The sequence below is a fragment of the Cannabis sativa genome, chromosome 4, assembly GCF_029168945.1.
Source record: "Cannabis sativa cultivar Pink pepper isolate KNU-18-1 chromosome 4, ASM2916894v1, whole genome shotgun sequence".
Classification (NCBI taxonomy): domain Eukaryota; kingdom Viridiplantae; phylum Streptophyta; class Magnoliopsida; order Rosales; family Cannabaceae; genus Cannabis; species Cannabis sativa.
This window is the reverse complement of record NC_083604.1, coordinates 42672645-42688918: the sequence shown is the minus strand read 5'-3', so window position 1 is coordinate 42688918 and position 16274 is coordinate 42672645.

The window sequence follows — 16274 nt, the reverse complement described above, 5'->3', positions numbered from 1 at the left end:
ATACTAGTTTCGAATGTATGGAGTATACATTGGACTGGACCGATATTGAACTTGGTCAAAGATATTATAAACTTACCGTTGTATCTTTCCAAGTCAATATCAGAAGTTGATCTTAGATTAAAAGAATCTAAATCCTGATATGCTTAGGCTCAATCTCAGGAGTGCTATTCATGTTCTTTGATTTATTAGTTAAGCCTACTTTTGGATCAGGGTGATACGTATATTTTGGGAACATGATAGCATAACTGAGTGGGAGTGCTGAACATAAATATGGAATCTATAACTTCTACTGGTGTATAGAAGTCAAGTGATGATTCCCTTCGAGCTTCGTTAAATAGAAGTAAATGGATGAGCTCTTGTTTCAGTGACTATATATATTAGATCACTTAAACATCATTTACAGGTGACTAAGTGTTTTAAGGGGCAAAATACATTGAGGGGTGGAAACGGTAAATTTATCCCATCTCGATGTAAATCATCTATATAGAGGATCTTTTAATCACATTAAGAATATAACAATGGTTAAATGAGATAGCATATCTATATCGTGGAACATATAATATGCTCTGTATAAGTCTGAGAGTGCAATTCCAAGTTCTAAGAGTGGATTCAACAAGGAATTAATAAGTTAGGGATTTACTTGGTAAATTCGGTTCAACTTATTGGAAGCTCAGCAATATAGATCTATGGTCCCCATTATAGTTGAGAACATACTGTTTGTAAGACTCTATAATTGATTTATGATTAATCAATTATAATTCTAAAAGTTAGACTATGTCTAATTTGTGAATTCTCACAGTTTAAGGGTGAAATTATAAATAAAAGGGTTTCTAGGTTTAATTATTAATTGAGAGACTTTGTATGTCTAATTAATAATTATTTTAAAGGACAATATTATTTAATAATCTATTTTAGTTATTAAATAATTAGTTTTGGCATTTAAATGGTTAGAATTGGAAAAATGGCATATTTGGAGAAATAGAAATAAAATTGAGGAAACTGCAAAATCCAAGTGAGGCCCAAGTTACACCTATGGCCGACGCCCTCTTTGTGTGTTTCCCAATTATTATTTTCAATTTTAATTGCCAAGTAATTGCTAACCAAAACCTATCAATAATAGGAAAATGGTGGATCACACTAAATAAGGCAGTTAATCAGTTACACAGTAAAAGAGGAAACTGTTTATTTGGAAAATTGAGCTCTCCCTTTTCCCTATGTATAGCAGCCCTTGTTCTCTTCTCTTGCATGCATCATAACTCACGAATTCAAGAGAGAAAAGAGAGAGAAATTTCGAAATTCCTAGTGAGAGAGAAGTGCCCACACACAGCATACAGTACCTCAATCATAGATTAGAAGACTGTGAAGGATCACATCCAACTGAAGGATATTCGGGCTCAGATCTTGATTATACTCTGCTACAGACAGGAATCAAGGGTTAGAGATCTGAGTGGAAGGAGACACTTAATTCCGCTGCCATCACTGTAAGGTTTCTTAACTTTTATGTGTTTTCAGTTATCGTTTTAGAAGTTCATATTTAGGTTGTTAAATCAACATACTTGTGAGTAGATCTAAGATCCTGGTAAAATTAATTCCAACAGATATAATGGTGTAAATGAGTATTATTATAAATTGATAATGCCAACTAGAATTTAACATGTCATAATCCTTTTTCTAAAGTGTTTATGGTTTGATTATTTAATTAATTAACATATTCTTATGCACAATTAATTTGAAGAATACCAATTTAAGCACAGTTCTTTCAAGTCATATAAGAAAAATAGCATATTCATATGTTATTTACAAATCACACTTTTCTAGGGTAATATTCATGCATTATTCAAGTAATTCCACTAATCTTATTTTTTCTAAAACCAAGATTAACTTGTAACTTACTAATGGTGATCAAACAAAAGTAAGCAATTACACAATAAATACTCTTGAATGCACAAAACCAATTCACTAAACATAGTAACAAGAAAACCAAATCACAATTTTTAGTCACCAAAATAACTTTAGCGAAAAAAAAAAAGAAAAGAAAAGAAATTAACTCAATTTTACCCCAAATCAAACCAAACCTTCTAGAACACCTAATTAAGCCACAATAAGCATAATTCAAGCAATAAAAATAGTTATAGACCCTAGAATCCAAGACCTCCACTAAAGACCTAAGTTTGAGTTTAAAAACTCAAACATTGGTCTTTCTCAACCATAGTAACTAAAATTAGTTTTAAACATCATAATTAACTGAGATTTAACTCTAGGAAACATTTTTAAACCCTTTTTAACCAAACAACATCTGAAACTTAGAAAATTGCATGCTAACCTAAGCTAAAAATTAGAAAATTCAAATAGAAAGAAGGGAAACTGGCTTACCTTGGATCCTTACGAATTCCTAATAGAAACCCTCTAAACTTGGCTGGAAATTGAAGAAGAAAAACTGATTTTCTTGGTTCCAAGAGGTGGCCGAACCAATAGAGAGAAAGAAAGACTAGATTTTGATTTTCTATTTATTATTGATAACATAATGAGATATAGTAATGATTCAGCTTAGAATAATTAGATAACCATAGGATTTACTATATTATCCTCTTTCTTCACCAAGAAGAAAACTAAAAATCTAGGGGTAAAATAGTCCTAAACTATAATTCCAAACATTCTCGACATTCTAAATGTCTATCTATTTTGCTCGCTAAAACCAAGATCCTATACCTTTTCTAAGTGACTCTATAGACTAATCGTCGCATTCCACTATTACCGGGCATAAAAATATGAAAAACATAAAATTCATATACATCATGATTAATACACATAGAATTCAAATATATCCCCATAATCATAAAAATAATAATTAAAAGTCTATTTCTAAAATTAAGCTCTAATTATCTACTAATTCTCATATTAAAGTTAAGCAGCCATTACAATTATTCCCAAGTTAAAAGGATTTCATCCCCGAAATATAACCTAAATAATTCCAGATATTGAGCCCTCATATGAGACTCCAACTCCTAGGTGGCTTCCTCCACCTTAATATTTTTCCAGAGTACCTAGACCAATGCTATGGTCTTATTCCGAAGGACTTTATCTTTTCTATCAAGGATTTACACTGGTTGCTCCTCATATGACAAATCTGGTTGGAGATCTAGGTTTTCATAACTCAACACATGAGCAGGATCCGAGACGTACTTCCATAACATAGAAACATGAATACATTATGAACTGCTGATAGTGCTGGAGGCAAGGGTAAACGATATGAAAACAATCCAACCTTCTTAAGAATCTCAAAAGGCCCTATAAATCTAGGGCATAACTTGCCCTTTTTCTAGAAACATTTAATTCTCTTCACTGTAGACATTCGTAGGAATACATGATCTCCTACCTAAAATTTGTTGGGTTTTATGCCCTAAATAAAACTCTTTACAATCTGATTAGTTATCAATATAAGAAATTAGAAGTGATTGATGTTTGCATGAATTTTACATGCTAATGGTTTAATATGTTTAATATGTTTATTACATTCATACACACAAAATCAGTTAAATCCAGATCATATGTTTATTCACAATTACAGTATCGTCAACACAGTGGAATGTGATTGTGATCAGATGAATCAAAAGTTTTGGTCCCTGTTTCATCAGTGTTATTGGATTTACACTAATGTGATAATCAGCGATGATGTGTACTTACACTTGGAGTAAGTGTTATGTTCTTTCCAGGACATTAGTAAAGTATACTAGTTTCGAATGTATGGAGTATACATTGGACTGGACCGATATTGCAACTAAGTTAAGATATTACAAACTTACCGTTATACATATCTTTCCAAGTCAATATCAGTAGTTGATCTTAAGATTAAAAGAATCTAAATCCTGATATGCTTAGGCTCAACTCAGGAGTGCTATTCATGTTCTTAGATTTATTAGTTAAGCCTACTTTCGGGTCAGGGTGATACGTATATTTCGAGAACATGATAGTATGATTGAGTGGGAGTGCTGAACATAAATATGGAATCTATAGCTTCTACTGGTGTATAGAAGTCAAGTGATGATTCCCTTCGAGCTTAGAAAATAGAAGTAAATGGATGAGCTCTTGTTTAACTGACTAATTATTAGATCACTAAACACCATTTACAGGTAGTTAAGTGTTTTAAGGGGCAAAATACATTGAGGGGTGAGAACGGTAAAGAAATCCCATCTCGATGTAGATCATCTATATAGAGGATCTTTAAATCACAATAAGATTATAACAATGGTTAAATGAGATAGTATATTGATATCGTGAAACATACAATATGCTCTATATAAGTCTGAGAGTGCAATTCTAAGTTCTAAGAGTGGATTCAACGAAGAATTAATAAGTAGGAATTTACTTGGTAAATTTGGTTCACTTATTGGAAGCTCAGCATATAGATCCATGGTCCCCATTCTAGTTGAGAATATTCTGCTTGTAAGACTCATTAATTGATTCGTGATTGGTCAATTATAATTCTAAAGTTAGACTATGTCCAATTTTATGAATTTTCACTAAGCAGGGGTGAAATTGTAAAGAAAAGAGTTTCTAGGTTTATTTATTTATTAATGGACTTTATATGTCTAATTAATAATTAAATTAAATGACAATATTATTTAATAATCTATTTTAGTTATTAAATAATTAGTTTTGGCATTTAAAAGGTTAGAATTGGAAAATTGGCGTTTTTGAGAAAATAGAGATAAAATTTGATAAAACTGCAAAATCAAGTGAGGCCCATTAAACACCATATGGCCGGCCACTTAGATGAGTTTTTCAAATTAATATTTTCATTATTTTAATGCCAAATAATTCTAAACCTAGACCTAGTAGTTGCCTATAAATAGAAAGTGATGGCTCAGTCAAAATACAAGTTTTCAACAAGCCTTTCTGACAGAAATTTCTCTCTTCAGAAAAACTGAGCCTTCCCCACTTTCTATACTTAGGTCGAAATCCCTCTCTCTTTTCTCCTTCATCAATTTCGTGACCCTAGTGAAAGAGTAAGTGCCCACACACAGCAAGCAGTAACTCAATCATAGATTGGAAGACTGTGAAGGATCAAACTTGAAGAAGAAGGACATTCGGGCTCAGATCTTGATTATACTCTGCTACAGAAAGGAATCAAGGGTTAGAGATCTGAGTGGAAGGAGACATTAATTCCGCTGCATCAATGTAAGGTTTTCTTAACTTTATATGTGTTTAATTTATCGTTTTAGAAAGTTCATATTTAGGGTGTTTAAACAACATACTTGTGAGTAGATCTAAGATCCTGGTAAAATAATTTCCAACAACTGGCCTCAGAGCCATGGTAATTGATTTACTTACATGAAATTTGGACTTCAAAACGATTGTTTGTATGTTCTTTGGATGGTATCATGTTGTATTGAGTGTTATTTGATGATTGATTGATGTTTGTGAAATTTTCGTGAAAAATAATTGCGATTTCATCTCTGGAATTATTTTTATTGGATAGTATGGAAAAAATTAAGCAAGTTAGCCTTTTACAGAACTCAATTTGGATTTTATTTGAATTAGTTATGAATTTTTGAAGATTTGAAAAAATCGGGGCTCTACGGATATTTTCCTGCGATCGCAAATCTGTCCGTACAGATTCGAATTTTTTCGTTTTTCTTCGATTTTTCATGCTTTTTCATGGAATTAACTTCCGATTTTTTGTATGGTTTTGTATATATACTATTACTATTCCTAATTCAATTCTAATTATCATTTTGAATTAATTTAATATTTTTTAAATTTAATTCAAGATATTAGTGTAATTTGAATTTGAATAGAATTAGTATCTATCTTCTTGCTTAAAAAATCTATCTTATTTTTAAATTTGATTATATCTTATTTTTTTTAAAAAAATTTAAGGTCAGATTTTATAAGATATTTATAAAATCTTTTAAGATATTGTTAATTATATCTTATCTTTTAAGATTTTTTTTTAAAATTAAATCTTTTTAGATATTTTGACCTTATTTAAATTTAAAATAAGATATTTATAATCATGTAATTTTAAATAGATGTAAGATATTTTGCTAACTTTTAAATTTTGTTATTTTATTTATTTAAATTAAATTTAAAATCTGAAAAGATATTTCAATTATCTTTTCTAATTTTTATTTAATTTTTATTTTTAAAATAACATTTAATTTTTAAAAGTAGTTAGCAAATTTTTGAAATGATATTTAGGTTGGTTGAAACCTAATTTTTCAAAATAGTAGGTTTAATTTTTTTTTTAAAAAAATAATCTCGAAATTTAAATTTTTTTTATTTTCAAAATAAATATTTATTTTTTTATTTATTTATTTTTCCGAAAATTAAATTAATATTTTTTTTATTTAATTACTTATTTTTCGAAATTATTTATTTAAAATTAAATAAATCCTACTTCCAACTATCCAGCTAACCTTGTTGCAGGAATATGTGGTTTTAGCTTGTGTGTAAGTTTTCAAAACTTATTATTACTTGATTGCAAATAGCCATGGTTACTTTTTGCCAGATCTAGTGATCTGATGGCTCCATTGGTCAAGTTAATAATTTGTAACAGGTAAATTTTACAATCTTCTTTCATCTGTGTATGACCTAGCAACATGATAGGATCCATCCAAAGTGTGCCTGTGTGAGCCTATATGTTTATTTTGTTTTAATATAGATGCATATAGGTTGTTGCTAAATAAAATGTCACACCATGATAGATTTTATTTAGGTCCATCTAGTTATTGGACCTATTCAATTAATAACAGTTATTCATTTTAAGGTTAAATTCCTCTCTTTTGGGCCTTGTGTGAGAGTTGGGAGCCATAGAAGTGGGTACGACATACTGAACCCAACACCCCCTCACATGAACTACCCCAATTGTGAAGGCCCATTTGCCTGATTTGAATAACTGTACTAGGTTAATTATATTAGTTTGACCTAATAAAATTGAATTAGCAACATAATTAACTTTTAAAATATATGAAAATTTATTTTTCATTTTAATATTTTAAAGTTAATTTTAAGAAAAACACTTTTAGTTTAGATATTAATTCTAGACAAACTATTTGTATTTTTCTTGTATTTAATTAAATATAGAATTTTAACTAACTAAGATTCTTTCTGGAGCTTATTTAATTAAATATTCCTATTTAAGTTATAAATTAGTTGTATCAACTGATTTTTCTTATCTAACTTAAATTTGAATATTTGATTTAAATTTTAAATCAAGTTGAGGAATCCTAGGCATTAGTTATTAAAGATTCTTAAGATATTTTTTAATATCTTTTCAAATATTAACTTAAAATGGAATATTTTAGATATTTTTTGGTTAATATCTTTTCAAATATTAACTTTAAAAAGATATCTTCAAATTAAGTGGTTACAACTTAATTTTTGATATTTAATTAAATCTAAATTTAAAATTATTTAAGTTTTAGATTTTTTCTATCTAACTTAAATTAGATATTTTTCAAATTTTGAAAAGATACTTAGTCAAATAAGATATTTTCTAGATAGTAATTTCTAGACTACTTATTATTTCTAATATTTAAATAGGAAAATATTATACTTTGTGAAATTAATTATTTAAATAATTAATTTTTGTACAATTTTATTAAGTATATTTTTCCTAGTATTAAATAGAAATTAATAATTAAGCCTTCTCTACACTTAATTATTATTTCTTGAATTTAATACATTTAATTAACTTGAAGAATCTAAATATCTAAGTTGATTTTCATCATGATACTTAAATATTTATTGATTTTTCATGACACTTAATTAAATAGAAAATTATTTTTAGGTTGAAATTTAATTTTTCAACTTAAATTTAAATAATTTTCAAAATATATATATATTTCTTTATTTTATTAATCAATTTCGAAACTTGCATTTTAATTATGCAATATTTTCGAATTTTTCTTGAAAAATAGATTGAGTTGTAAATTAATTATTTATTTTAATTAATTCTTGGACCAACTCACGTCAATGATTTTTCCATTTAATTGATTAATTTAAAATAAATGAATTTAAAATATATATATATTATTAGAAATTGAATTAACTAGTCAAAAGAATATCTAGATAGGTGATATTTTTTGCTTGAAGTATTTCTTTTCTATTTTTATTATTTTCGAAAATTGTGTTTTTATATACTTTAAATTTTCGAACCCAATAAATATATTCTCAAAGGAAATTTTTAAGTTGCTAATTATTTTATTTAATTCAACTTAAATTAATTTCCTTAATATTTATATTTAAGATTATTACTAAGATGGAAATAATTAATTTTATTTCAATCACCATCTAAGTATAATTTTATAAATATTATATTAAATTCTTATTTTTGAATTTTAATTCTTAATTTTAGAATTTAATGAGATTTATTTATTAGAATAATAAAGAAAATACATTTTAAATAATGAGCTTTATTATTATTAAGATATCCGATCTCCATTGTGGGTTTTACACCGCGTTTGTTTTAGTGAGTAATCCTCCCTAATGGAGGAACGTTCATTAGCAATTTCGCACTGTTTAATCTCGCTTGATAAGTGGTTTGTAAGTGTTTTATATGGTATAGATCACCCTAATGGTGGCGACCATATTTGACTTGCAAATTGCGAAACAATGGTAGAAGCTCATAAGATAGAATAGCCTTGACTCTCGCCTAAACGGGACAACGCTGGATTCCAATCTTGATCGAATAAAAGGTTGCTAGAATGTTTAACATTTTAGATGAGCTGACAACTCTATTCAATGGATGGTAGCTTTGACTCTCGCCTAAACGGGACACTGATATCATTTTGTTGAAAACCTTGGAAATTATTTAGGATTGAATTTTTAAGTATTTTCTCATATCATTCCTACTTGCTATGTGCTTATAATTTCTGAATTGATTTTGTGTGTTAAACCATTATTTAATTTCTATTTTTTGATTTCTATTATTTTGTAGTATCCTGTATTGTCAAAATGAATCCCATGTTATCACTGTTGACTGAAAACAAGCTGAATAGATCTAACTTTAATAAATGGAATGAGAACATTAATATTGCTCTCATAGGAGAAAGTGCCTTGTTTGTTTTAACTAAGCCGTCACCTGAAGTGCCTGGGGATAATGCATCCAAAGCTGTGAAAGAAAAGTATGAGCGTTGGCAGAAAGCAAATGACAAAGCTCTATACTTTATGCTTTCTAGCATGGTTGACACCCTCAAAACTCAGTTTTCTAAAACTGAGAAGGCTGCTGAAGTAATGACGAAGTGAAATGAGCTATTCGGTAAGGCATCACTTCAGTCACGCTTTGACGCGACTAAGAAGTACATTAATGCACGGATGGAACCTCATCAAAATGTGTGTGACCATGTTCTCCTCATGTCCAGTTATTTCCAAGAAGCCCAGGATCATGGTGCTGAAATGGACAGTGCTACTCAAGTTAGTCTTATCTTGAATAGCCTGACTCCAGCATTTCTACCATACACATCAAATTATGTCATGAATAAGAAGGAAATTGACTTTCATGAATTAGTCAATGACCTTCAAACTTATGAAAATTTGATTGGAGGACCCAAGAAGAAAGGGAGTAAACCTCACAATCCTGGGAATGGTAATGGACGATAAAACCTGAAGCAAATGTTGCCTCTACTTCAAAGCCCAAATCGAAGAAGAAGTGGAAGAACACCAAGAAGCGAACAAAAGCCATGAAAAAGGCTGCTCCTTCTGGTGATGCTACACTTAAAGGAAAGTGTTTCCACTGCAATGAGAAAGGTCATTGGAAACCCCAGTGTCCTAAACTTCTTGCAAAGAAACAAGGTATTTCCATTTATAAACTTTAAGAGTTTTAGTGAATTATTATCCAATTGGATTTATGATTCTGGACTAACTTTGTTTATTTGTTTTCTTCTTCTTATAGGCCAAGCTACTTGAACTCAATTGAGTTGGATCAGAAAGCTGGACCAAGGGTGAAATCGTCCAGATGAAGATGAAGCTCTTCAATTTTTTGAATTAATTGTTTTAGTTTAAAGACAATTTGGATTTCAAATTTTAGTTAGGGATATTTATCCCTGTTTCTCTCATATTGTTGCAATTTTTTTTATTAATAAAGTTTTTTTTCGAAATTCCCTATTGCAATTAATGAGATTGAGCTTCATTTAAATTATCTTCATCAATTATTACCACATTATATTTGTATGATTGTATGTGTAAGTGTTTTTATTATTGATGCAAATTCTATAATATTTACAACTCTTCATAGAGTTATATTATATAAACACTAGAAATTATTTCTATGTTTATCAATAATTGTTAATTCTCATACAATTATTAAGAATTTGTTTAATAAAAGGATCTTATGATCTGATAGGGGTGGAGAAAAGTTAAGAAAACTATGCAGTTCAATGATCTTTTATATCTAATAAACTCTGGATAGTATTCAACTCCACATAAACTCTATCACACTAAGAGAATCATGATCTTTACAACCTTTAGGGGTGGAGTATATTCCGCAATTCCCTATGAAACACATATCTTGTTTAAACATAGAAGTAATATAATGAGTCAGCTATTGTCAATATAAATTCTTGATCTTGAGTGTATGTTCCATTTCGTTTTTACTGTTGTAAGTAAAAGTTTGATACCTTTGAAAGTTCTTTGTTAAAGTTTCACACTACCTTAATTGAGTGGGAGAATTTTAAAGTTCTATACCCATCTTCATTAGGTTGATAATTGTGATAGGTACTTAAGAACACTACTGAAAAGCAAATCTAACCATTCACATGGATAGGAATAGCTTATCAGAATTATGAGAATAAGATAAAGAACTCTAGTTCAGTCCATTCGAATGACTTGAACCAAGAATTCTTAATTCTCATAAAATTTGATGGTATCTTAATCTTGATTACTTCATCTCTGGCATGTATTTTTCACTTCAAATACTAGTCTGTTATGTTGATGACTTAGTCTTGACTTAAAGTTTCAGACTAATACAAAAGTCACAACTAGGTAACTCTCTAAACAATCAGAGGTTAAAAGTATTATTTAACCAGACATCTGCTATTGAGTGGGAGCTATCTGAGATGTAATCAAATAGGGAACATTAGAAGATATTCAAGAAGGATTTATGAAAGTGATCTATATGTTAGATATTAAGGAACTGTGTATCAGTTGTCTTTGTATCTCACCATCTAATTTCGAAATTCAATAAGATGGTACTTACTTTGGGGGTGGAGGAATTATTGAATAATCCAAGCTCTACCAGAGAAGAATTATAACTTGGTCTATTCGAAAATACCAGAAAGTTATATCACTGAAGAAAAGTCTACACTGTATTATCTCAATTACATATTTTAAAATATGAGAGATATGTCTTCTGTTAATTCAGATGTACTTTTAACAGTAAAAGATTTCAGTATCCCTTGATGAGTAAAGCATATAGTAAAGGATGTTTCATAAGAGTTTTTATGAACTAGTTTCCAGAAGTTTGGGTGGATTCAAATATACTACACTTGATCTGAAGATCAAGACATCAGATTGACCTATTTGCACAGTTTGTTTTATATTAGTGCAAGTGGGAGTTTGTTGGGTTTTATGCCCTAAATAAAACTCTTTACAATCTGATTAGTTATCAATATAAGAAATTAGAAGTGATTGATGTTTGCATGAATTTTACATGCTAATGGTTTAATATGTTTAATATGTTTATTACATTCATACACACAAAATCAGTTAAATCCGGATCATATGTTTATTCACAATTACAGTATCGTCAACACAGTGGAATGTGATTGTGATCATATGAATCAAAAGTTTTGGTCCCTGTTTCATCAGTGTTATTGGATTTACACTAATGTGATAATCAGCGATGATGTGTACTTACACTTGGAGTAAGTGTTATGTTCTTTCCAGGACATTAGTAAAGTATACTAGTTTCGAATGTATGGAGTATACATTGGACTGGACCGATATTGCAACTAAGTTAAGATATTAGAAACTTACCGTTATACATATCTTTCCAAGTCAATATCAGTAGTTGATCTTAAGATTAACAGAATCTAAATCCTGATATGCTTAGGCTCAACTCAGGAGTGCTATTCATGTTCTTAGATTTATTAGTTAAGCCTACTTTCGGGTCAGGGTGATACGTATATTTTGAGAACATGATAGTATGATTGAGTGGGAGTGCTGAACATAAATATGGAATCTATAGCTTCTACTGGTGTATAGAAGTCAAGTGATGATTCCCTTCGAGCTTAACAAATAGAAGTAAATGGATGAGCTCTTGTTTAACTGACTAATTATTAGATCACTAAACACCATTTACAGGTAGCTAAGTGTTTTAAGGGGCAAAATACATTGAGGGGTGAGAACGGTAAAGAAATCCCATCTCGATGTAGATCATCTATATAGAGGATCTTTAAATCACAATAATCTTATAACAATGGTTAAATGAGATAGTATATTGATATCGTGAAACATACAATATGCTCTATATAAGTCTGAGAGTGCAATTCTAAGTTCTAAGAGTGGATTCAACGAAGAATTAATAAGTAGGAATTTACTTGGTAAATTTGGTTCACTTATTGGAAGCTCAGCATATAGATCCGTGGTCCCCATTCTAGTTGAGAACATTCTGCTTGTAAGACTCATTAATTGATTCGTGATTGGTCAATTATAATTCTAAAGTTAGACTATGTCTAATTTTATGAATTTTCACTAAGCAGGGGTGAAATTGTAAAGAAAAGAGTTTCTAGGTTTATTTATTTATTAATGGACTTTATATGTCTAATTAATAATTAAATTAAATGACAATATTATTTAATAATCTATTTTAGTTATTAAATAATTAGTTTTGGCATTTAAAAGGTTAGAATTGGAAAATTGGCATTTTTGAGAAAATAGAGATAAAATTTGATAAAACTGCAAAATCAAGTGAGGCCCATTAAACACCATATGGCCGGCCACTTAGATGAGTTTTTCAAATTAATATTTTCATTATTTTAATGCCAAATAATTCTAAACCTAGACCTAGTAGTTGCCTATAAATAGAAAGTGATGGCTCAGTCAAAATACAAGTTTTCAACAAGCCTTTCTGACAGAAATTTCTCTCTTCAGAAAAACTGAGCCTTCCCCACTTTCTATACTTAGGCCGAAATCCCTCTCTCTTTTCTCCTTCATCAATTTCGTGACCCTAGTGAAAGAGTAAGTGCCCACACACAGCAAGCAGTAACTCAATCATAGATTGGAAGACTGTGAAGGATCAAACTTGAAGAAGAAGGACATTCGGGCTCAGATCTTGATTATACTCTGCTACAGAAAGGAATCAAGGGTTAGAGATCTGAGTGGAAGGAGACATTAATTCCGCTGCATCAATGTAAGGTTTTCTTAACTTTATATGTGTTTAATTTATCGTTTTAGAAAGTTCATATTTAGGGTGTTTAAACAACATACTTGTGAGTAGATTTAAGATCCTGGTAAAATAATTTCCAACAAAATTCTACATTTCTACATTTCGGATCTGCATAACTCTTTTGCCTACTCTGAGAGGCGAGCATCCTAGCCTTGATCTTTTCTATTGCCTCGTTGGTCCGTCAAACTGATTCCAAACCCAAGTACTTCCTTTCTCCAGTTTTATCGTAGTGAATTGGAGATCTACACTTCCTGCCATACAACATCTCATAGGGAGCCATATGTATAGTACTTTGATAGCTATTATTGTATGAAAACTCCATCAATGGCAAATACTTACTCCAAGAACCTTCAAAATCCATCACACAAGCTCGTTATATATCTTCCAATATTTGGATTATCCTCTTAGACTGACCATCTGTCTGGGGATGGAAAGCTGTGCTGAACTTCAGCTTCGTACCCATGGCTCAGAGGAGACTTGCCTAAAACTTGAAAGTAAACTTCAGATCCCTATTTGATACAATGGACTTTGGAGACCCATGTAATCTTACTATTTCCTTTACATACTATTCTGCATACTGATTTACTGTGTATGCTATTTCCATGAGTAGAAAGTGTGCTGACTTGATAAATCGATCCACAATTACCTATATGGAATCAAACATACCCATGGGTCTAGGTAATCCAACCACGAAATACATGGTGACATCCTCCCATTTCCATTTAGGAAGAATCAAAGGTTGCTGTTGACAGTAAGAATTCGTCAACAATACAACGTGGATTAAAATTGGTGTTTGGAGATCTTGATTGAAAAATGCATGAAATAAAAATCTTTCAATATTTTTTCTCACCAAAAATCTTAGTGTTTTATTCACCAAAATAGTCCTCATACAATGAATTGAAGGGCCCTATTTTAACATTTTACAACTTCACCAAATCTTAAAATCATGAAATTCTAAGTCATTTTCACACCTAATAGCGTGATTTCCTAAGTGGTCTGATGTACCTGATCGCGTGGTTTCCTTGCTTAGGCTGTGTGTGTCAAGAGGTCAGACACGAAGAGCGGGTACGGGCAAGCACACATGTGGCGGCAGGCGTGGGCGCACAGGTGAACATAGGCACGCGGGTGGGCGCAGGCTCACGGGCAGGCACACAGGTGGCGGCAGGCGTGGGCGCGCAGGCGAGCGCAGGCACGCGGGCGAGTGCCAGCTCACGGGCCGATGCGGGCGTTGCGGATGGGTGCAGGCACGGGCGCTGCAGGCGAGCGCGGGTGCTGCAGGCAGGCGCGGGTGGGCACGAGCACTATAGGTAGACGCGGGCAAGCGCTGCGGGCGGGCGCGGGCGGTGCGCTAGTGGCTCTAAATATTACGCTTCGTAATCTTTAGGGGTCAACACTTGCCCCCTAGTCTATAAGAATTCTTTCAAGTGTTCTTGTAGACTAAGTGCGATGAGGTTCTCTTTACGACTTAATTTTTCTTCTCTTCTCTTTTTTGTTACCCTTCGTAAGGAGCATAGGCTCTATGATTTATCTCGACCCCTTTTAAGGTTTGCACTTACCGCAATGAGGGAGTGTGAGCTCGCCGCGCTTCCTCAACCTCTTATGGGTTACTTGCTGGGCATAAGGGTGCTTATAATTCCTTAGGTCGCGGTCGACTCTTTTTTTATATATATAAATTTAAGGCCATGTTGGGGGAGCTTGCAACCTTTTAGACAATGCTCAACCCCTTACATTGTATCACCGATACTTATAGCATATTTTAGGTGCTAGAAAATCGGTACTGCTTTTAGAGAGGCGTCCCTCTCAGAGTCGTATTCAATTCTTATTTTTCTTGTAATATTTTAAGGGAGATGATGGTTCTGTGAATTGGCTCGACCTTTTGGTTTTGATATCTCTAAGGGAGATGATGGTTCTGTGAACCGACTTGACCTTTTATTTTTACTATTCTACGTTGGTAGAAGTTCTGAAGGTCAGAAAGGTGGTGATGTGAATTTAGTTGAGAAAACATGCACATGCGGTATGTTCTAATTATTGAAAAATTCCTTGTGCCCATGCATGTGCTGCGGTGATTACTCAGATTGTCAGCTTGTACGCTCTGTCCTCCCCTATTACACAAAAGAGACGTGGAAGAATACTTACGATGTAACAATTAATCTTGTTAGTGAGGAAGATGATTTGGTGCTTCCGGAACACATGCAGAATATGAGAGTCAAGGTACTAGTGGAGAAGAAACTCGTAGGTTATCCAAGGAAGAGCAATGCAGGAAGAATCGGAGTAACCAATATCCATCTAACAGTCAAAAAGTTGTGGAACATCACCATTGTTCAAACTGTGGCAGCTTAGGTCACAACCAAGCTTCATGCAAGGCTAGGTTTTTAGCATTATTTTATTATTTTAATTGCATGCATTAGTAGTATGGTTTAGGAATTCTATTTTGTAGTTTTTTTTAATTTCTAGGCATGTTTTGACGATATTTTTGCAACAATCGATGACGTTACCGATATAGCAACAATAAGAATGAAAAAATTTGTAGGTTTTTTATTATTAGGGAAACATTTAGCGATATGTGCCAATGTTAATATTAAAATATAACTATTTTATGATGTTATCGACATATAGCGACATTACACGATGATTTTCGCGACATATAGAAACATAAATAGTTTTCTATTTTCGCAAAGTCTTTTGAGAACTTAGTGATATAACACAACATATGGCAATAATGTTGGCGATATTAGCAAGAAATAGTATATCAACATATTGCGACATCTAGCGATTGTTTTTATGACATAAGAAAACATAATGTTTTTTGTTTTATCAAAGCCTTTTGAGAACTTTGCAATTTAACGCGACATATAGAGATAACATTAGCGATATTAGCAACAATATA